At 47.0% G+C, this 22179-nt stretch overlaps 1 protein-coding gene and 1 pseudogene across 1 annotated transcript in view; one reads left to right on the top strand and one right to left on the bottom strand.

Annotated features, from left to right (window-relative positions):
• Positions 1–22179, bottom strand: part of Emp1 (epithelial membrane protein 1) — a 75248-nt gene that overhangs the window by 48925 nt on the left and 4144 nt on the right. Inside the window, exon 2 of the mRNA XM_006976520.4 lies at positions 20870–20929. The gene's annotated coding sequence lies outside the window, so the exon portion shown is untranslated. The remainder of the gene's footprint in view (positions 1–20869; positions 20930–22179) is intronic.
• LOC143272256 (non-histone chromosomal protein HMG-17 pseudogene) lies at positions 1863–10885 on the top strand (annotated as a pseudogene).

Genomic DNA, 22179 nt, shown 5'->3' with positions numbered 1-22179 from the left:
GTCACCCACGGTGTTCTCGTCCATTGCCCTCCTGCATCGTGTTCCATGAACTCTCAACTGCCTCTGACCACCCACTCCACGCTTCATTTCTCACACACTGGCCTTCCTGACTCACTATAGACCTTCATCAGGCCGGTCTTAAATGACCGAAACTCCTCACGGTTTACCAGTGAGTGATCAGATTTTTTACATAGCTACTGAGTACTGACTGTCAGGATCAAGAGGAGATGGAGAGAAAGGGTGCAGGGGGAGGGGGAGGAGGGCAGAGGTCTCAGTGCTTTCCCCCAGGTTCATCCTAAATGACACCATCTCCAGGGTATATTCTGAAAGGAAGATTCCCGCTCATCACCCTTGACTGATGTCTCGTTCAGACCTACTCTTTGCTCAGTCCCATGCTGTGGGACGGTCTATATGTCAAATTGCTCTGATTGGTCAATAAATAAAACACTGATTGGCCAGTGGCCAGGCAGGAAGTAGGTGGGACAAGGAGAGAGGAGAATTCTGGGAAGCGGAAGGCTGAGGCGGAGAGACACTGCAGCCGCCGCCATGACCAGCAGCATGTGAAGACGCCGGTAAGCCACCAGCCACGTGGCAAGGTATAGATTTGTGGAAATGGATTAATTTAAGCTATAAGAACAGTTAGCAAGAAGCCTGCCACGGCCATACAGTTTGTAAGCAATATAAGTCTCTGTGTTTACTTGGTTGGGTCTGAGCGGCTGTGGGACTGGCGGGTGACAAAGATTTGTCCTGACTGTGGGCAAGGCAGGGAAACTCTAGCTACAGTCCCACCTGCCTCTTCTAGAGGCCCCATGGCCCAGAAGTCACCTCCAAGTTCCTTAAAGGGTTATTCCTTTGCCGCCCCAAGCTCCAGTGTGCATCACTTAACCTTTCTATGTCCCTCACTGAGTCACTTGCCCCAGGCTGAGAGTTCTGTGATGACTGATGTTAACATCCCCGCCACCTAGGACAGGATTTCACAACAACTAGGTAGCCACCGTTTTATTTCACATAGTTGTATGGTGATGGTAATAATAGGTGTGCCTTGCTTAGTGGTTAGTGCGCACCTACAACCACCCTGGATTTTCTGTTTTAAAAAATAAGCTAATGCTCTAAATTTAGAGAGGAGAAAACTGAGGCTCAGGGATGTCAATGGGCACCAGGTCACAAAATAGGACGTGACCAAGTAGGACTTGAACCCAAATCCCTCTGGCTGTGGACACAGCCCTGCCTTCTGACCAGACTCCTCTCCCAGGAGTACTGCTAGAGTAAGAGACACCACACCTGTGCTGCCCCAGGTACACTGATGGGGACAGCCACATGTCACTAGAAATTTCTGGATGCCTGTGTATCTCCCTAAATGGGGTAATTAGACAAAGCCCTTTTAGGGTGTGCAATGCATGGCCACATTCATGCCCTGGGCTAAAGTTCATGTTTGACTGTTCATGTGAATGGCAGCAATGTTGCTCCTCTCGTTCTTTCCTTTAACCAGACAAAGCTTTTCCGGCTTTCGGGGTTTAGATGATGTCTCACTCTGGTATGATTTCCTCTTCCTATTCACGGATCTGCATCTTATTAAGAGTACGCGGAAGAAGCAGAGAGAATGACCCCCATGGACCAAACCCACATGGACCAAACCCGCATGGACCAAACCCACGTGGACCAAACCCGCGTGGACCAAACCCACGTGGACCAAACCCGCGTGGACCAAACCCACGTGGACCAAACCCGCGTGGACCAAACCCACGTGGACCAAACCCGCGTGGACCAAACCCGCGTGGACCAAACCCGTGTGGACCAAACCCCCATGAACCAAACCCGCGCACGCACCACTGCATCCCCTCGGTCAGCACCGTCCCTCCGCCATGCCCAAAAGAAAGGCCGAAGGGGTTGTTAGAGGAGATAAAGCCAAGGTGAAGGGCGAGCCACAGGGAAGATCTGCAAGGTTGTCTCCCAAACCCGCTCTTCCACAGCCAGCGCCCAAGCCTCAAAAGGCCCCTGCAAAGAAGGAGAAGGTCCCCAGCGGGAAGAAGGGGGAAGTGGATGCTGGTAAGGATGCGAACAATCCTGCAGAAAATGGAGACACCAGAACAGACGAGGCACAAAAGCTGACCGTGCTGGAGACGCCAAGTGAGCTGTGTGCATTTTTATAACTGTGTACTTCTGAAGACTGCACCGTTTGAAAGCCTAGTTTTTATCAAATTTCATAAAAATGGAGAATTTTACTTTACTTTTTTTTAAAGCTGTGTTGTTAGCACACAGAACACGTCATTGTTTTTTGGGGGGAAGGGGGGAGGAACTTGTTTCACTGACACAATGTCTCCCAAGCTGGATTGGTGATGGTTGACGTTGGAAAACATCTTTCCCTGATGATTTTGAAAGACTCTCTTGGCTCTCAGGGGAGACGTTCTGGTGTTGACATATGTGGCCACCATGGCACAAAATGCCTGGTGTGGGGAACTCTAAATTCATTTTTGTGTCTTCCTCCCCTAGACCATCAACATAGACTTAGCTCCCTTCAAACCAGAGACCTGTTGGAACCTGACCCCCAAAATTGGTTTTGCTGGTCTATTGGGCAATCTGGACTTTGCAGTGGTATCATTGTGTCCTCAAAAGAGCAGTGGTTCCTTTTATAAAAGACTGTGGACCCTCAGACTGATAATTCTGCAGTGTTTGTTTGGTTTCCTGAAAGTCAGGGTCGGCTTGTGAAAAGTTGTTAAAAACATCCTCAGTGTGAACTGTCGGCCCTCACTCTAAGCTCTCCACCTTTTCAAAGCATCGAATGAAGACTCATCAGGTTTTATAGTGGCTTTCTGATTTTGGTAGTCTATACAAGAGGGGAGTTTGGAAGTTCTTGTATACTGTTAATGATTGTCTGCCCATGTCCTGCCTGAAAAACCGTGATTGTTTATGGAAAATATCTTTAATAAATCTGGATGCAGCGGACTTGGGAAAAAACAAATACTCATCCCTTATCCTTCAGCTCATGACTCTCGGGGTGGCTCTTTGGGAACTCACACAGGGAGGCCAGCCTTCGCTTCAGGCAAAGATTCTCCCTACCTTGTTCCCCTGCAGCAGTCTCCCAGCTCCCGCAAGATTATAAAAACTTGGGTTTGAGGGATAGCTTACAGGGTAAAGGGGCTTGCTTCGAAGTCAAGTAACCGGAGCTTGAGCCATGGACCCACATACTGCAAGCGAAGAACTGACTGCCACGTTCTCTTCATCTTCCAAGTACATGTCATGGCATCCCCCACCTCACAAAATAAATAAATTCAGTAAGAAAAATGTTTAAAGGAGTACTTATCCTAGCTGAACTATATAATTTTAGTATAGTCAACCCTCTGTACCCACAAGTTCTGGACCTACAGATTCAACCAATTGCAGATGGAAAATATTGGGAGTAGAGTGTACCTCACATACAGAGGTCTGTTTTTGTTTTGTTTTTCTTTTCATTATTCCAAAATAGTATGGGGCACATAAAATTTACACTTTATTTTTTACAAATTATCAAAAAAGATTATTTAAAGTATATAAGACTAGGCAGATGACTCGAGGGTTAAGAGTGCTCACTGCTCTTCCAGAGGAGCAAGTGCGGTTCCCGGCGCTCATACGGGTGCCTCACAAGGGCAACTGCCTGTAACTCCAGCTTCATGTGATCTGATGGACTCTGCTGGTCTCTGTAGGCACCCACACATATGGCCTACACACACACAAAGGAAAATTAAAAATAAAGTATAGGCAAAGCAGAATATATTGATAGATATCTATAATTCCAGCACTTGGGGGAAGGCGGGGAGCCAAAGTAGGAGGAATTCAAGATTATCATCATGAGTTCAAGGCTATGGGTAGAAATATGGTTAAATAATCATAATACTGGGAGTGTGGCACATGCCTTTAGTCCCAGCACTCCACTCAGGAGCAGAGGCAGGATGGTCTCTGTGAGTTTGACGCCAGTCTGGAGTAATTGGAAAGTTCCAGGACAATCTGAGTTACATAGTGAGAGCCTGTCTCAGACAAACAAAGTAAACAAGCAGGAAATCAAGCAATAAATAAGTGAATAAATACAGCATATGAGAGGCTTGCATGGGTTATACATAAATACTGTATTGTTTTGTGTAAGGGACTTAATTATCCGCAGATATTGGTGTATCAGATGCCCTGGAACCGGTCCTCCTGGGACTTTGAGGACAACTGTATTTGTGACTTTCACATCTTTATTCATACCACCCTCTCCAGAAGAAGTTTTCTATACTGGCCACCCATTGTACTACTTTCCTTTCTTGCTTTCTCTGTGTGTGTGTGTGTGTGTGTGTGTGTGTGTGTGTGTGTGTGTTATAGGCACATATTTATGTGAGTCTGTGCACCTGTGCAGGCATGTAGAGGCCAGGTCAATCTCTCTACGTCTTTTTTCTTTCTTTCCTTTTTTTTCTTCTTTTTTTGAGGCAGGCTTCCTCACCGAACCTGGAGCTCATCAATTATATTAGATTGGCTGGCCAGTGAATTTCAGGGATCCACAGCATTGGGGTTACAGCTGCATGCTGCAGTTCCCAGCTTTTTCCATGGACACTGGGGTTTTGAAGTCAGGTCTTCGTGGCAATCACTTTACTGACTGAGCCTTCTCCTCACCCTCCTGATTGTCATTCTTAGCAGGTTTTTAAATTTATTATTTGTGTGTGTGTGTGTGTGTGTGTGTGTGTGTGTGTGTGTATGTGTGTTTCAGCACTAGGGATCGAACTCAACACCCTGTGCATGACTGGAAATGCTCTGGCACTGCACAGCATCCCAAGTCCACCCTCACCTACCTAACCTTGATTCTTCCCAGGACTCCTCTCCCAATCTTTCTTTCCTTAGAACTTTCTCTACCCCGGCAGACCGTACATGCTCCATCTTCATACTACCTACAGCAGTCTCCTACATTACAGGAGGGTAGGCATTTATTCTCAGTTCTATGCTTAAGATGTGCCCTGGAGGGCCCAAAGCAGTATGTGTGTGATAAGTGCACAGCGATTGTTAATTGGATCATAGTCACTATGTTTGTGGCTAGTTTGCCTCTGCTGAGTTCTCTCTCCTTATCTAAACTGCAAAAGCCTTTGTCATAGCTCAGATCTGGAATACCTGCCCAAGGCCACGTATTAAAGATATGTTATGCTATCCATGTTATGGAGAAGAGTTGGAGTGATTGGTTCTGTGCTTTATAGGGGGATAGCAGGACCACAGCTCCTTCCTCTTCCGCTAGTTTTTGTTTCCAAGCATGAGATGAGCAGTTTTTCTCTGCTGTGCACCACTGCTATGAAGTCCTGCCTCATCACAGACCCAAAGCACCGGACTAGCCAGTCATGGATGGAAACCTCCAGAAACGTGAGCCAAAAGAAACTTTTGTAAATTGTCTCAGGAAATTTTGTTACAGTAACACAAAGCTGGCTGATACTGTGTTCAAAGATGATATAGAGATCTTATAGTTTTTAAAAACTCGTGTGTGTGTGTGTGTGTGTGTGTGTGTGTGTGCGCGCGCGCGCGTGCGCGCGCACTCCCGTGAGAGTCCAGACACTTGTTTTCCATGGTGTACAAGTGGAGGTTGAGGACAGCCTGAGGCGCCAGTCTCCGGCTCCACCCAGCCTGAGACAGGGTCCTACTGCAGTCCATGCACATGGCAGCTGGCAGGCTTGCGAGCTCACTGTGCTTCTGTTTTCTCTATCTCTCACCTCCCGCAGGAGCCCAGGGATTGCAGACATGTGTGCAACCATGCCTGGCTTTACATGGACTCTGGGAATTCACACTCAGGTCCTCCTGCTTGGGCAACCAGCTCTGGACCCACTAAGCTCCCCCACCCCTAACATACTTTCTGTGTCTTCTGAATCTTGACAACATTTTGGAAGATTCCTAGTACACACAAGTCACCTTAAAATCCACTTACCTGATAGAGTAGCAAATTTGTCAAAATCTAGGACCAGGGCCATAAATTGAGGATGCTAATCTTTCCATCATTATAAATTAACCTCTACTTTGGTGGGGTGTTAATACTCCCAGCGGGCAATAGAGCAGAACACTTCGTGATAAAAATTGATTTCTCGTCTATTCCCTGTCTGTGGCCTTCACATGCCTTCTGAAACCATTTTTCTCTTCTCCTAGCCTTATAAGCCAAATGGTTCCCATGCACCACATGCACTACACACAGGCAATGGGCGTCTGGGATTTCATCTCCCCTACAGTGCCCATGGGTGTACATGCATGGCCAGGCAGCCCTGTTTGATTGACCTCCTTCCTGGCATAGGCTGGCTTCTGGGAGATAGATACCCAGGGTTGAAATTTTGCCAAGGGGATCAGCCTTCACCCCGTAAGAATTCTCATTATACCCAGTCAGAGGATTAGCTCCCTCTGCAACCACCCAAATCTGTGGCTAGACAATGAAATCATCCCCTCTTTTCTTCTGGTTTTGCTCGTTACTATTTTTAACTGTATTGAATGGCCAGGAAGAACCCGTGGGGAAGGTAGCCAGGGCAGCAAAGACCCATTTCCTGGCTCAGGAGCCCACAGCCCTGGGATGATTTCCTGTTTGCCAAAGCAGACCTGGGTTTGTGCGTTGGGGGAGGCTGGTATTCCTTTACAGTTTTAAGGTTTTGCAACACCGTTAAGAAAGGAAAACAGAAATTGACTCCGCCAGACTTGTGCCTCCAAGCAATTCCTTTTCTGCTGGGTTGGGAGGAGAATGGTGAGCAAGAGGAAGCGAAGGAGAAGGGAGAAGCAAAGGGAAGAGAAGTCCGCCTCGGTGGAACAGGATATGCACTTAAAATTCTCTCTGCCTGCTATTCATCCCAGAGCTGGCCTCTCCAAGGGTGGAGGAGGCCCCTGCAACCTCATACATATTTATAGTGTCAGACAGATTTGCAGAGCACAGCCCTGAAGATGTATTTCAAATGAAGCTAAATGAAATGCCTTCACGGTCCATGGGAGAGTCTCAATTTGTTTTTAATTTATTGCGACAAACTGTGGTGTAGAGACATGGTGCTGGCTGAGGCATCATGGGTAATCACAATGTTCAAAACGGATGTAAGTCTGGGCAAGAGCCAGATAACCAAGACCAGAGTGGGACGTCCTGGAAAGGAGCCAGTGGCTCCAGCAGGAGGACTCTTCCCAGACTTGGTGATCCGGGAGCAGGGTGCTGTTACAGGGTCCCGCTGCCCTCGGCCTACAGCGGTTTCCAACTCTTTGGAATGTGGTGGCTTTCTTGGGACTCTTTTAGCTTTTGGATGCCCCATTGCTGAACAGTTTACTGTCAACTGAGGTCTGTGGGGACTGAGGTGAGCAAGGTCACGATTTTGAAATCAGAATGCAGAGGTCGTACGTCAGACCTCAGGGTTCTGTTTCCACTCATCTTGTGGACATATTGCAGGAACTTCTGTGTCTAAGACATCAACTATATTTGCTATTTTCTAAATATAGCATAGGCCTACCAAAACTTCACTGCTCTGTGGGACACAACTGTCCTCCCTGGGCCTTGTTTTTCTGAATGATAAAATCAAGGATTGAACTAAGAGCCCTTCTGATTCAAGCACCCTGCTCTACCACAAAACAACAAAAGTTCATGAAAAGTTATTCTTCCAATCCTGTATTCATTATTCTTTCTCTCTTTCTTTCTTTCTTTCTTTCTTTCTTTCTTTCTTTCTTCTTTTTTTTTTTTTTTTTTTTTTTTTTGAGACAGGGTTTCACTATATAGAATTTCAGGTTCAGAACTCACTCTGTAAACCAGGCTGGCTTAAAACTCACAGGGGCCGGGCGGTGGTGGCGCACGCCTTTAATCCCAGCACTCGGGAGGCAGAGCCAGGCGGATCTCTGTGAGTTCGAGGCCAGCCTGGGCTACCAAGTGAGTTCCAGGAAAGGCGCAAAGCTACACAGAGAAACCCTGTCTCGAAAAACCAAAAAAAAAAAAAAAAAACTCACAGGGATCTATTGAGAGTCACTGGTAGCAAAAGTCCATGGAGTATACAGCAGTGATAATTAGAGTTCAGAAGGTCAACCTATCAGAACTAAGGGTTCCGTTAGAGGAAACCATCATGCAAGGCGTTATGGAATTACTGACTTTTGAATGAACTGGCTATCTCTTGTTGTAAACTTCTTGTGTAATAACAGCTATGATTCTCCCCATTTACTGTGCATCTCCATGTTATGTGTACATGTAATCTCATGATTACATCTCAATCTTGGGCACAACTCTTCCTACACATTTGGGGTAATCGGATGGCTGTCCCCAGATGTGTTTATTTTTATTAACATATATCTGGCCAGGGCCATGCTCCAGACAAAGGTATTTCAGCTAAGATACCTTTTTAACCAAGGACAAATGCAGATAAACATAGCTTATCTCCCTTGCAGATAAGAGAAAATAACCACTAGCAATTAAATACCCAACTCCTTACCTTCATCCCGGGTTATTTACACAAGACCCTGACTTAAGAGATTTACTGCTCACATTCCTGAGATGATATTTTAGCCACTTGCTAGATACTGAGTTAAGGTGGGTACTTCCCACTGACCCCAGGAGATTGCCTACAAGGCCAGACAGGTGATAGGTGCCAAGCTTCTTTCTTGTACAAATTAAGTTTTAATTCTTCCTCAGCCAGGTGCTATTCCGAGATTTTTCTCCTCAGCAATTACTCTGAGCGAAAGTGCTTTTACTAACCAAATGCTACATGCTCTGACATAGGTTGCTTAGCCACCTAGCATATGTCCCCCTCCCTATCAGAAAGCAGCTGCAGCCGGGACGAGATAGAAAAGCGGCACCAAAGACAGTTTACTTTCTTGTGACTTATCGATCCCTAACATTCTACCTAGCATTTCTAGACTATAGTTTGAGCACATTAATTCCCTGATTGATCTTAGCCTTTAGCTGACCCTACCAGAGAACTCCCTTTTAGTCACTCCCCTTTTGGGTTGTAATTGGAGGCTGACAATTATTGCTTTATGTGTGGAGCCTTATCACCCCTCTCTGTGACCCTGAAAACATCAAGCCTTGCATTGCTTTGCCAAAGAATTACTGCGTGTGTGTGTGTGTGTGTGTGTGTGTGTGTGTGTATACATACATACATACATACATACATACATACATACATACATACACATACTGGTTCCCTTAGAGCATTTGGAGAATGGATTTAGAAGAATGAAGATGAGGACAGAGATGGAAAGAACTAGATAGAGACGAGAGAACAGCAGAAGGGACCGACAGCAGAAGGGACAGAGCAGAAGGGACTGAGAAGAGCTAGGTGTGAGAACAGAAAAGATAGAATTGTGTAGATAGAACTGACTGAGAAGAATAAAGTGAATGGACTGAAGAACTCAGTGTGCTTAGACTCATTTGACATCCCTCAGATTAGAATCCTCAGCTGGTTGGTAGACTCTTCCGAGGACCCTGGGAGCAAACAATAAAGGCTGGACCTTTTATTGTTTTTGGTAGGGATCCTCCTGCCTCTGCTTCCCAAGCGCTGGGATTAAAGGTGTGCGCCACCACACCCGGCTCCACAGTTTTTTCTTGATCGAGCTCAGTTCATTACTATTTTTCCTTCCTCCTGTCTGGGGGTCTTTTCCCCCATCACTACAGAAGTATCCAAGGTTGTTTCAGCTTCTAAGGTTCTCAATGCTGAGCTATGAGTATCTCGTTCCTCGTTTTGATTTTTTTTTTTTTTGGTTTGGTTTTGATTATCTTCTGTGCTAACTCGCGCCACACGCAGTTACCGAGAACAACCAGCTTCAAGGGCCATTTCCTATGTGGTTCTGAATCTGTCCATGGCTCCCTACTGCCTGCCCCACCCCACACGCCCTTCTTCACGGTCATCACAGCTGCACAGCACAGCACGGTCCGAAGGCTAGGAGTATACTCGGTCTGCACACATACATGGAGGAGCCGGAAGGCAATTTCACTGTTGTTTCAGGGGTACCATCCACCTCCGTTTTATTTTTTGGTTTTTCTTTTTGTTTGTTTGTTTGTTTGTTTTAGACAAGGTCTCTTAGTGGCCTGGAACTAAGTCGGCTAGGCTAGCTACTCGGCAAGCCTTGGCGCCCCTATCTCTCCCTTCCAGAACTGGGACAGCAAATGTGCCGTCACCCACTGACCTGTTTGCATGGGTTCTGGGGATCCAGCATTGATCCTTGTGCTTCCAAAGCAAGCACTTGGTCAACTGAACGATCTCACCAGCCTGCAGATGCCTTCCCTACCTAGTCCTTCACTCACCAGAAGACTGTTACCCCATTGTCTTAGGATGGTATTTCTCTGTGGCTTCCCTGTCTCTGAACCAGGCCTTTTCCACCTAACTGTTGGGACATGACTATGATGTCATATCACAATGTCCCCCACGGGCTCGTGTGCTTAAACCCAGCTGGTGTCAGTGTTCAGGGAAGTTGTGGAAACTTTTGAACACGAGGCTCGGGGGTAAGGAAGTGGCATGCTGGAGGGTAACAGAGTTGCCTGGGTTCTGGCTGAGCCCCCTGCTTCCCGACTGCTACTGGGATATAAGGAGCCACCTCACATTCCCATTGGTGGGAGCCACGGTGCCAACCGCTGCCATGTCTACCACCTGCTTCTTGCCAAATATTTGTTTAAGAAATGAGAAAGGCTGCCGGGCAGTGGTGGCACACACCTTTAATCCCAGCACTTGGGAGGCAGAGCCAGGTGGATCTCTGTGAGTTCGAGGCCAGCCCGGGCTTCTGAGTGAGTTCCAGGAAAGGCACAAAGCTACACAGAGAAACCCTGTCTCGGAAAAAAAAAAAAAAATGAGAAAAGCATTAGTACATTGTCCTTCACAACTCATGACATTGGCTCTCCTTCCCTGCAGAGTTCCCATCATCCTCTTTTCGTTGCCATTTTGGTGACGTTCTCTACATCGGTCTTCAGTGACTTGGCGCTTATGCAGAGCTCAGTTATCCCTGTCCTACTTTGTTTTCTCCTGTGCTCAGTGTGTCGAATGCCTACCCCTTGTGTTGTCTCCTGATGCCAAGTGCAGCACCTGACCGGCAAAGGGTGACTGTTCATGATGAAGGAAGGTAACTGACCTGGAGCTGCTGCTAGTCCAATAGTTTGACTCCCTCATCCTGCTTCTGCTTTCAGACTGGCTATCTGTGCCCATCACCGTTCAGCCATGTACTGAGGGTCGGGGCTGAAGGCCAGGCTCACACATGGAGTCCATTGCCTGGTCACAGGCCAAAGCAGAAGGAAGCAGAACATTCAGCTTGTTCTGCCGGTGACGTCTTCAACTAGTGACCTCTCCTGGTTTTTATTTCCACCTCTGCAAATCAGGGGGAAGGTGACTCGGCCATGAAATCTCATGATGAGAGACGCTACATGGGTACCATCTTATCTTCATAAACACCACAGTGTCTGTAGAGTCAGCTGGGAAGACAATTAATACATCATGATAAAGATGACAGGATGTTTGCTCATATTCCCTGAGCGAGCAGTGCATACAAGTGAGGAATAGGACGAGCTTGCCTCCCTCCTGGGACCACATTGAATAAAGCGTGGGAGGGCAAAGAGGAGCTCAGAAGGGGGCGTGTCTTCATCCCTTTTGTTTGTCATCAGTGAAGGACGAGAAGGCGCTTCTCTAAAAACTTGTTTTGAGGACTCAGAATGTAATACTTTTCCTCTCGTCTCACTGGATCCTATAATGGTCTTGATGCCCTAGGAAAAGTTCCCATGCTTCCTCCTGAAGACTATGTCTTGAGGTAGACTTTAGAGTTGTACTGGTGACTCGAGGTGTTGAGGTTTCAAGATACTGCTTTGATTTCCTCCAGACTGTCTATAGAGTGCCTGTCTATCCACAGAGTGCCTGTCTATCTATAGAGTGCCTGTCTGTCTACAGAGTGCCTGTCTGCCTGGTTACAGAGTGTCTGTCTACAGAGTGCCTGTCTGTGTGTCTACAGAGTGTCTGTGTGTCTACAGAGTGCCTGTCTGTCTACAGAGTGCCTATCTGTCTGTAGAGTGTCTGTTGGTCTACAGAGTGCCTGTCTGTTTACAAAGTGTCTGTGTGTCTGTCCACAGAGTGTCTGTCTGTCTATAGAATGTCTGACTGTCTACAGAGTGCCTGTCTACAGAGTACCAGAGGCATGGCAAAGACATCCTTATTTTTCTAGGAAGAGGCAGAATGAGGATGCAAATGCACAACCAAACACATTTCTAACCATAAACAGCATGCGGATTGGTCTTCCGGTGGCACAGACTGGTAGCTTTTCAAGGTGTCAGGGGTAGAGGATGTACACAAGAAAACCTGGAGGGGAAATGGTCTGTACTTTTTCTACCAAAAATACTGTCACAATGAAATTCCATACTTTCAGTCATCTGATCAAAGGATGACCAGGTCCCCATCACTGTGTCTCACCCTGACTCCCCAAATGACCAGGTCCCCATCACCGCTGTATCTCACCCTGACTCCCCAGCTGACCAGGTCCCCATCACTGTGGCTCACCCTGACTCCCTAAACCTATCAGGTCCCCATCACCGCTGTGGCTCACCCTGACTCCTCTGGCTCTTCCTTTTCTTACTCAGAGACTACCAGGTAAAGATCTGCCTCTCCAGCAGCAGGGTCATGAACCAGGAAGGGACTCTGTTCGGTCAGGTTGTGGTACAGGGTTAAATCAACCCACCAAATTTAAAGGGTAGTGTCAAGTTCACACAACAATGGCAAAAGTCACTCCCAGGGAAATGTCTCTTTACAAGCCGAGGGCTTCCTTTAGTATGGTTGGGTGACTTCCGTGTTTCTGCTTGTGACTCCATCCTTTCACCTCATTATACCGCCTCCCGGTCAGATGTGCAGTATTGTTTTTCTTAATAAAATGAATGAAAATAGATTGGCTTGGGCATTTCAGACGTTCTTGATGCTATAGCTGAATCAGAGCTGGGAATCCCTGGAGTCAGATTGACTGGGTTTAATTTGATTGCTGCAGGGACTTGAGCAAGGGACTCAGCCTGAGTCATTTTCTCATGTAAAAATGGGGATGATACTACCCATCTGGATAGGTAGCTGGTTACCATAAATGTGATGCATGTATGTTACTTGGCACACACACCCCAAGCAATAGTAGACTTCATGTGATGTGCTAACATTTGAGGTGGTGTCTTGGCATGCAAGAGATCGACTTGCAGGTTGAACAGTTTCTTCCTGAGGCATCACTGTTACTCCAGTCACTAAAGGCTTAGGAATACCAAGCACAGAGGTCCAGGGCTGAGCCCAACAGACAGTTGAAGGCAGAGAGCAGGAAGGAGCATTCAGAATGAAATCACATTCTTGGACCCCAAAGACAAGGGCTGGGTTTGCTAAGCTTTAGTCATTGTTGGGGGTTACAAGTTATAGAGTACACAGCTACAATCCCCTCTCAGGCAGGCACTGTATCTGGCTGGACCCCCCACTTACCTCAGGGAAACAGGTCAATGAAAACATCCTCTCTCCAACCTCAGAGCTGGGGGGCAGGGGGCAGAAACAGAAGACATGAGCCCTCATGAGCAGACACGCTTATCTGAATGCAGTCTTTAGGATCTGACAGTGCAGCGTGTGGAGGTGAGGTGAGCTATTGGTAGCATCAGGTCTTGTGGAATCTTCCAAATAATAATAACTACAACCAACTTATAAGAACAAAAGACACCTTTGCTGTGATACACAACAAATGTGGAATCTGTTCACTTCAGAGGCATGAACACACCAAGCTTATGGTTAAAAAGCAGAATGAATATATGTATTTTTCAAAGATTGTCTGTGGAACTAAACTCAACTTAATCCCTGAGCCTTGAATCAATTCAAAGTGAGTTTAAGAATAATAAAAATTTGTAATGTATTCTTCTAGTAAGCCGGGACAGAATCAGTCCTACAAAACTAAGAAGTGGGCACTGGCTAGAAAATCACGTGTGTAGACTCAAGCTTAAGCCATCAGCAGCTTCAGGATTCAGTCACATTTTCACAATCATTCACATTAAGGACAAAAGGGCACGAAGAATTTCTAGTCATGGAGATGGTGATGATGCCGTGGATGGAGACAGTACTCTACTTCCTGATGCCTGAATCTCAGAGCAATGACATCTGTCTCCCTGACACTGCACAGATACTGGTCCTGAACTCAACCCTTCCAGAGATCTCAATGCCGTCTAACTGGAAAATCTGCCTTCTGACTGCTGGGGCGCTTGAGAAACGTGTTGGGCTAGAAATCTCAGGGAGAATTAGTCTCTGAATAGCCAAAGAGAAAACAGCTACCTAACTCTTTCAGCAAAGCAATTATTTCTTTTTTTCTCTCTCTCTTAGATTCATTTATTCTTATTTTATGTGTATGAGTGTTTTGCCTGCATGTATGTTTGTAAACCACTGGCATGTCTGGTGGCCATGGAAGCCAAAAGAAGACATCAGATTCCCCTGGAACTGGAGTTACTGATCACATGGGTGCTGAGAATTGAACCTGGGTCCTCTAAAAGAACAAAAAGTGCTTTTAACCTCTGGGCCAACTCTCCAGCCACAACAAATCAACTATTAAATGTATTATCAGCATATCAACCAGGGATTATACCAGTTGGTGTGTGTGATAAATGTGTAGGCATTATTTACATGTATACATTTTTAATGATGCAAATGACCCACAACTTCAATGCATTTGTTTGGTTTGGACAAATCATTTAACCCCTGAGGATCCTTAGAGAGAAATAAAAATGTTAACACGCGTCACTAGTCACACCAGTGCAGTGTGTTAATTATGTTGACTGAAAATATAGAGGTGGCCAGACATGGTGGTGCACACCTTTAATCCCAGCACTTTGGAGGCAGAGATGGGTGGATCTCTGTGAGTTTGAGGCCAGCCTGGTCTACATGGTGAGGTCTAGGTCAGCCAGGGCTGTATGTGGGTTAGGGGCTGGTGGGACAGCCCATCACATAAAAATACTTGTGTTGCAAGCCTGATGACCTGGGGCCAAACCCCAGATCCTGTGTTGGAAAGAACAAACTCCCAAAGTTATACTCTAACTTCCACAAGCACATGTTCTCCCTCGCACGCGCGCGCGCGTAAATAAAATAGGGACTTTTCAGAGTGTTGGGGAAATAAGGACTGTGAGATGGTCTCTTAATGGAAAAAGTCGGGAAGATGGTCACATGGGTCGGTGAAAGCCTAGATCCATTATCTGGCAGAAGATCCTGGCAAGGAGAAATAAAGCCAGCTAATTGCATGCAGCCAGGAGCTTGGCAACAGCTCAGCTTTGCAGAAATGTGGCAAACCAAGTTGACTTGGCCACACAGCCTTCTTTTTGTGTGGGTTGCAATTTACTAGCTTGAGAATCATGGGACCTTCTAGCCATTGTAAAAGGACAAACTCAGTGATCCCAGAGAGAATGGTTGCTGGTTCAGAAACTGAAGAAAGAGAGGACTGTGCGATTCCTGGCTCCTTCTCCTTCTGCATTCTGGGCTCCGTTCCCTTCTCCTCTCACTATGTCTCTCTTAGCCTGTCTGGCTGGCTCTGCTCTGGACTGGGAGGCTCCTCCCAGAGGCCCAGAGCAGGTCTGCTCAGGTCTAAGAACAGTGAGTTCCTACAGGCACTCTCCAACAACTCTGTGAGGTGTGGCCTCCATGCATACTGCATTTTTAAAATATCAGCCTGCATCAACTACTGCTACTTTGCTTCAGCCTTCAGTCCAGCCCTCAGTGAAGAGTTTAGCTCGGGCGCCATTTCTCTTCCTCTTGTCCTACTTTCCCCTGTGGCTGAGAGAGATTTTTCCATTTCATTTTGCAGACATGTGAGGCATCTGATTCCCCCATTTCTCCCGCCCCATTTGTCCACACATCTGGAAGAGCCATGTTCACATCTGGAGACCATTCTCATCTGGAAGATTTCTTTCAACATTCTTTTCTTTGAAACTCAAGCCATGTAACCTCTTGTTCAAAAAGGGCCTCTCAACCTACTGGAATCTTCGCAGAGGTTCAGGAAAAAGTCCTTATTTCAGCCCTCCGTGGTGGAATTTATGACTCAAACCAAACGCAGCATTATGTTTCTGATTTCTTTCTTTCTTTCTTTCTTTCTTTCTTTCTTTCTTTCTTTCTTTCTTTCTTTCTTTCTTTCTTTCTTTCTTCTCCTCCTCCTCCTCTGCCTCCTTCTTCCCCTTCTTTTTTTTTTTTAATAATTACTTTTTTGAGCTTCATGTTTTAAAGGACCAAAAGTTATGGTCTGACTCACATACACAGGGAAGTTGGAAACTCAGAGATTCAGCAATTACATGGGTGAAACTAATTAGGCTGGTAACCTCGAGCAAATAGGTCACTTCCTTATCAATAAAATTGATCTCTAGAATCCATGCTTCATGATCCCCTGGAATATCAGATGAAGTGAGATAACTAAACATAATTGTCTCACACCAGGATAAGGTAAGGACAGAGAGAGAAGTGCGCCGGGGGTAGGTTCGGCCGAGGTAGTCTCTGCATTTACACACCCACTACCAGTGAACAGGGAAAGGCAGAAGACTGCTGACAGCCATGTGCTCAATCTCACCAAGTCAATAATAGGCTATTTGATCAGTGGGTCTCAAATGTAACGTGCTCTCAAATAAACCACCCAGCCACTGTGACAGAAGGCAGATTCTCTTCTGGTGGTCTGAGAAGGACTTGGTGTCAGCATTCCTAACAACCCCCACTCCTGGGGTTGGGGGGGGGGGGTGCAGTATTGAGAGTCCTGGGTCACATCTGAGTGATTCAGCATTAGAGAAACGGACTCCACCTTAAAAAAAAAAATCCAACCTCCACTAATCTGTGAGCTTGCCATTCTCTGTCTTGTCAAGGGTGATAATTCCCCCGCAGGTCCAGTGGAAGGCCAGTGGAGGGAGGGGGACGAAATTCAATTCAATTCCTCAAGTACACTGACCCAACACTGCTCCGCCTATGAGCTCTCCTGCCTCGAGGCAGGAACCACGTGGCCTCCTGGGTGTGAAGGGACCGGGAACTGCCCTGCTTCACCCACTGAAGGCCTGCAGTGTTTCCCTTCTTGGGTCAAGTTTATGCCGGGGTGAGGTATGGCCATCATTGACCTCCAGCACGTGGCCCGATGCCTAGCCAGACTACACAAGGGAAAATGGGAAGCTCTCTGTCCCTGAGCTATGTTGCCTAGCAACCAGGGGGTAGAGGGGAGGGAGGGGAGGAGGAAACAATGGCTCTGGAGAGACTGGCTTCTGAGGGCTCCTCCTCACAGGAGCACACGGGATGCTAATAAGTCTCCAAGGGAGGGTGCCAATGGGTGTGAGCCTAGAAAGCAGGAGGCTAGAAGCATAGAAGTGCTCATTGTTTTCCATTTTATTATTTTTTTAAAGTATTAATAGTAAAAGGAGGAAGAAAATCCCTAACTTCTTACATGAACTAGCAGAGCAAAGGGGAAAAACTGAAAGAATACTCATAAACACCGAGGGAACCATTAAAGGGTGTGGAGAAAAGCTGCTAAGAATTGTGTTAAAAACTAAGACATGTCCTGAAAAGCGGCCCAAAAAATAGTTTGTAGAAAGATCTAGCAAGATGAAATGAAACGCAGCCACAGTAGGCTCCTGAATGAGGAGGAGAGGCAGGCTGTCCACGCCGGCCTTCCCGCCGCAGTCCCGATGTCCAGGCCGGCCTTCCCGCCGCAGTCCGGCTGTCCAAGCCGGCCTTCCCGCTGCAGTCCCCTGCCAGCTGCCCCATCAGCATCTCCAGGGACGGGTACATCCAGCTCTCAGGAGGTGTTGTATGGCTGACTTCAGGCCAGGGAGGTGGCTAAAGTTTTTCTTCTCATTGCCATCTTGGGAACATCAGTTTCTACACAGGGAGCCTGTGAAGGCTGTAGGCCTCTGATGAGACCGTCCAGCTCCCTGCCATCTCCACACTCCAGCAGCCACGACGCATTGCCACAAGGGCAGTCCTTCTGAGACGCAACGGAATCAAGCTGCCCCAAATGCTCTGTAGTTCCCTCACCAGCAGAGGAAATACCAGACTGGCTGTGGCATCCAGTGCGTTCCACTGCGTCTCTCAACCCTGCCTGCCTTCCCTGAGTTGTCCCAAGATCCACCACCTTACAATCGAGCCACAAAATCACACAGTTCCTGACCAAGGCACAGACACTCTTCTGTATTTTGCACATTGACAGAATTGCCTATTTGGCTCATCTCCTGAAAAAGTTTTATTACCCTTTCACATCCCAGCCAGGCTTGGTGCACACCTCTAATCTCAGTTCTTGGGAAGCAGAAGCGTGAGGATCTCCAGAACTTTTTTTTTTTTTTTTTTTTTTTTGAGGACAGCCTGGGATACATAGTGAGACTCAGTCTCAAAAAATAAAGAAAAAGAAAAAGGGAAATGAAGGGGCTGGAGAGGCGGTTCAGTTAGGAGCGCTTGCTGCTCTTCCTGAGGACCAGGGCTCATTCCCAGCACCCAGGTCAGGTGGTTCACAGCAACCTGTGACTCCAGCTCAAGGGGATCTGACTCCCTCCCTGGCCTCCAGCACCCGCTCCCTGCACACACATAACAAAAATAAAATAGCTATTTAAAAAAAAAAAAATAGGAAGGAAGGGAAGGGAAAAGACAAATAAAAACGAAAATTTTAAGTTTTTCAAAGTAATACATCCTCATGGCTCTTGAGGGGTTGTTTGTTTTAGTGCAGAATATGTAAAATGCAAAGCAACGATTCCCTGCATTCCTCTTCCCCCTCTCTTTCCACTCCTGCTAAATCCCCGTCTTTTCCCTCCTGCCTCTGCCTCCGCAGTCCTGGGGTGGCATAGTGTTGTGCGTCACTGGGCCTGGTTAGTCTTCATTTATCAACCTTACATTCCCAACTCTAACACACGCTCAGCACACATGGAAACTATTACTCTTCATTTTCCTGACGGAGATCTTTAATGACTTTAAAATACGTTACCTAGACAAATGTTGTAAGGGCGGAAGTAACAGTTGCTCATGTCCCCACGTCAGTCAGGTGCGCACAGATGGCTAACTGACTCCCGCTGGGGGATTCTAGATCCCCTGAGCAGCTCCACCAGCAATGGAAAATGTAGAGAAAAGAGCTCTAAAGAGGAGCGAAATCCCCACACTTCAGCATCGGCCCACAGCCACTCCGCAACTGACCCACGGTGCTGTACAAAGGCATCCAGAGTTCAGGTGTGAATTGTTGGGTCCCAGACCCTCTAGCTGCCACTCTCTGGGTCTCAGGAATCAGGCACGGCCCACTCCAGCCTCTGGCAATTCTTTCTCTTCCTCATACCTGTGATGTGGGAAGCCCAGCATCTCCTTCGCAGCTGCAAGGTCCAGGCTTGGCGTATGTGCTAGGCCAGACTAAAGCATGTGGTGTGGAAAATCTCCACACCTTTGAAAAGCTGTAGAAATCAGAAATGCCCTTTGTCCCAGAGATTTGGGGGCTCTGTCTCAGGACTCCCACCATGTTATACACGATGGCTGTCTTTCCTGATGTGGCTCCTCTCTGGACGTGAGGGCCTGCTTTCCCCCTTCCTGGCCCTGTCTCCGAATGCTGCTCCTCTCCAGGTTTCGATGGGAAAGCACTCTCCTCGTGGCTCTAACATGCAGTCTCCATGGCATGGTCCTCTAGCTCCAACTGTTCTCCGACTTCAGGGCCAGACCATGTCCACCTCCCTCCATGGTCACAAGACTCTCTGTGTCCAAATACAGGTCCTTCTGAAGTACAATTTTATTTTATTTTATTTTATTTTTTGGTTTTCGAGACAGGGTTTCTCTGTGTAGCTTTGCGCCTTTCCTGGAACTCACTTGGTAGCCCAGGCTGGCCTCGAACTCACAGAAATCCGCCTGGCTCTGCCTCCCGAGTGCTGGGATTAAAGGCGTGCGCCACCACCGCCCAGCTCTGAAGTACAATTTTGTATCGGCTCGTTTCCCCAGCCTGCTGCTCTGGGCTACATTCCTTTACAACACTAACAGTCTCAGGGCCTTACACAAATGGCCGGTCTCAAGAGAGACAACATAACTGTAAAATTGACTATGTAAGACAGTGAGAGGCCTGTTCATCCCCTCAGTCAGTCATGGGCCCACACAGGAGTCCCAAGGTGATTAGACCAAGTAACTTCTTCAAAAAAATCCCAGCCCCTTCAGAAGCCAGATTCCGCCTCTGGGAACCTACTCACTGCATTTTTGCAGAGTTTCAATACATTGTCTCTTTGCCTGCGCTGGTCTTGGTGAATTTTTGTTACCACACCTAATTCTTAATTCCTGCCCACTTTACCTTACTCTGGCACTCACTTAAGCATGTCTGTTGACATCTCATGTGACCCAGGGTTGGAGAGAAAACTAAGAAATCAGGTGGAGGTAAGGTCTTGTGTTTCTAAGGGAAACATTATTTTAGCAACAAGGGATCCTCCTTCATAATCAAATGGATCAACTGGACAGAGTGAACCCCCCCCCCCCCCCCCCCCCGCAGATAAGACCAGGAAACAGTGACTTGAAATGCTGCAAGAGGCAGGTGATAGCTCAAAGGTGAACACAGAGAGCGGATGAAATTACAAAGAGCATTTTTTTTTAAAGTAGTGCATCATTGGCCCCATTCTTCTCATACATGCAGGCACCAAGCCCTCCAGTTGCCCGTTTCCTCCCTGTTTTTACCCTGTGGATTGGCTTTCCCCGGGTCACCACACATAGAGACACAGTGCCCCATCCCCCTTATCTCCTTTTCCATCCCACAAGTGAAGACTTTACCCCGAGGCCTTTCAGAACTTCCTCCGGACCACAGAACGGTCCCAAGTCCTTTCCAGATTGCATGTCCTCTACTGCTGGCCACATGGTCGCTGAACTCAGCTACCAAGCTTATACAGTGGGCCAAGCCACATACTACGGCTTATCCATACTAAGGCTTTAACAATGGAAGTGAAAGAACCAGGCACGGTAGCACACACCTGTTTGCTCAGCACTAGGGAGACTGCGCGGATCGGGAGCTGAAGGTCGGCTTGGTCTACCTGAGAAAAAACACAAGGAGGAGTAGGCGGTATAATCTGGGTGTGGCGGTACATACCTGTGACTCCAGCACTCAGAAGCCTGAGATGGGAGTGTGGCCACCAGCTCAAGACCAACTTGGGCTACAAAGCCAATGTCAGGCCAGGCAGGAACACATAGCAAGACCTTGTCATCAAAAGTCTGAAAAAGAGTGGGGCAGTGGTGGCACACACCTTTAATCCCAGCACTCAGGAGGCAGGGGCCGGCAGATCTCTGTGAGTTCGAGGCTAACCTGGTCTACAAAGCAAGTTCCAGGATGAGTTACACAGAAAAACTTTGTCTCAAAAAACCAAATTGAAAAAAAAAAGGGGGGGGGGGCGGGGAGAGGCAGGAGAAAAGGAGAAAGGAAACAAGTTAACAAGTTATAGGCCCTGCCTTGAAAGTCAATGAACAAGTGTTTATGGGTCACTTCTTCTTCGGTGACAATCATTGCTCTGGCACTCTCATTAGACTCCTTTGTCTTCATAGTGACTGCAGAAGTTAAGGCCTGTTCTCCTTATTTCCAGAGGAGTAAATGGAGGTTCGCAGGGGATTGGAGACAGGTTGACGATAACACCCGGTAGATAACAAATCTATGTTCATAACTTAAACCATATTCATGGCTCTTCTGTAACATCCTAGTCACATTAAAGAGACTCCTTCCCTCCTGGAAATCCAGAGCATTGTGCTCTGAAATAGGTCTCTGTATGAGAAAAACTCAGTGTCTCTCCGCCCCTTCTAAGGAAAGGAGCTGTTCAATGGCAAGCATCTCTAAAGGATGGAACTCTTGGGGCTGGAGAGATGCCTCATCTGTTAAAAGCACTTGCTGCTCTTGCAAGGGACCTGGTTTTTATTCCTGGCACACACATAGCAGTTCATAACTGTCTGTAACTCCAACTTCGAGAGGTCAGATGCCTTCTTCTGGCCTTGGAGGGTACTTGTATTCATGTATACATGCCTTCACACAGACACACACACACACATGGTTTTAAAATAATCAAAAGAGATCTTTTAAAATTAAAAGGTAAAGGAAGGAATTTTTCTGATCCAATTTGAAAGAGCTGACAGCTGTCCACTGACAGAATTAGCATTTTCTCTCCAGGTTACTTAGACATTCCTCCTGGTGTGAAATGAATTTTCCTCTCTGTCTAGCCGAGAAAGAGCAAGTATGCTAAACATGGCAGTGTGGATTCGAGTTAGACATAATATTTCCCCTGGCAGGGAGGTCAGGCAC

The sequence above is a fragment of the Peromyscus maniculatus genome, chromosome 3 (genome assembly GCF_049852395.1).
Source record: "Peromyscus maniculatus bairdii isolate BWxNUB_F1_BW_parent chromosome 3, HU_Pman_BW_mat_3.1, whole genome shotgun sequence".
NCBI classification, from domain to species: domain Eukaryota; kingdom Metazoa; phylum Chordata; class Mammalia; order Rodentia; family Cricetidae; genus Peromyscus; species Peromyscus maniculatus.
This window is presented reverse-complemented; position numbering and strand designations above follow the sequence as displayed.